Here is a 1,695-nt window from a genome sequence, read left to right on the forward strand (position 1 = left end):
TCGGGAAGGTGAGCATCATAGAATGCCAATTTAATAGAAGAAGGTATTCTTGCGTTGAGAGAGTACTTGAGTGGAGGCCCAATGTCCTTCTGAACTTGGCACCATCTAAGTTCTCTGCCACATTTTGTTATAGGACCAATATATCTGTGTTCTATTCTTAAGGTGAGTATCGAGCAGGACCACAACGTAAGAACTAATTGTTCTCAAGTAGGAACTAGGATTTAGTGTGAGTCCAAAACCCATTCTTGGATCTTTGCCTTTTTAAAAAAATTACTTTGCTGTACCTTGGAAGTAAAACATATGACACATAATTCCATAGTTCATTCCTGTCAAACAGAATTGTACAATTGTTTCCATAATCAATTTCCAAATATACATTTCCTTCTTTGACTCCTTGACATCACCTCCATCTTATAACCCCCACCCCTCTATATTACTCCTTTTCCAGAAACCCTTATTATATTTTCTCTCCCTATAGATGCAATATCTCTTGGTTTCATTTACCCAGAAACAGAGAAACAAATAACATAGTTTCAATTAGGGTCACACTCTGAAATGCACCCTAATATGAACAAGCATAAGAAAAATCTGAGGTTGACCATCACAGGATTGCCAGGTAATATGTAACTTATACAGCGTATAGGGCATTGATATAGGAAAACCTTGTTTGTCTGCCAACCAACAGTACACTGCCCTTGGTACAGCTGTCTTCTTCTACTTCAGACACCATGTAGTTCTGATGTTAGTCCTCAGGCTACATGTGTGTCTGAGGCAGATTCCAGTACACCCAGTGGAGTTCCTGCATATCATCGAAGGGATGTAGCCTGTGGAACATGCAATACATTCCAATGATCCAGGATTCAGTGTCCCAGTGTTCCATGGAACCTGGTCTTTGTTCCTGGGATACCCCCAGATGCCCTAGTGCCATTTTTCCCATCTGCTCCATGCCACTAAAAACACTCCCCATCTAATGTTCTCCAACACATCCTCAGTCTCTCCACCCCCCACTGGAGACAAGCCCTCACTCCCCTCCCCTCAAAAGATATGCACCCATGTTCCCACAAACATGGCCTTTCCCTCTCTCTCCTCCTGTGATGCCCCTCCCATCAGTAAGCCGCATCCCGCTGACATGGCTGCTTCCATCTCAATGGGACCTCATCCCAAATCCACATGGCAACCACTCAGCAATGCAAAAGCATTCTTCTCTTTTTTATGAGAACCATTCAAATTAGACTTACTTCCCAAATATATGTAAATATTCACAAGCGCAGTAAAATTCAGGACAGGTATGTCAGAATACATCCTAAAATAGAAGTGACTTATATGTCAATGGGTGAATGAACAGATTTGATATATTTCTCTAATAACTATATTCGAACAGACTCTCTGGCCAAAGATACTCCTTCATGACTATAACTGAATTCACTCTAGTTGATGAACTTTCAGCTGAATTATAGAAAGGTCTATAAAGTGCAGCAAGGACATTCTTGTTTCTGAAGCTGTGTATCGTGGGATAAATATTGGAGTCAAAATGCAGAATAAAAGAGAGAGAAGCTTCTCTGTTCCTGCAAAATGCTTGCACTTGGGTTTTAGACAGGTGATGAAAGCAGATCCCAATTCCAGAAAGCTGGCTTCACTTGAGGTGCGTTAGCCAAAAATTGAACCCAATTCTACTGCATAGAATGTAAATATTCT

The 1,695-nt window shown here is 41.0% G+C and overlaps 1 pseudogene; it reads right to left on the reverse strand.

Moving 5' to 3' along the window:
* Positions 1–1,360: 1,360 nt before the first annotated feature.
* Positions 1,361–1,695, reverse strand: part of LOC105979125 — a 2,283-nt pseudogene continuing 1,948 nt past the window's right edge.

The sequence above is a fragment of the Echinops telfairi genome, unplaced genomic scaffold (assembly GCF_000313985.2).
Source record: "Echinops telfairi isolate 266 unplaced genomic scaffold, ASM31398v2 ScPeMD7_60;HRSCAF=208, whole genome shotgun sequence".
Taxonomy (NCBI): domain Eukaryota; kingdom Metazoa; phylum Chordata; class Mammalia; order Afrosoricida; family Tenrecidae; genus Echinops; species Echinops telfairi.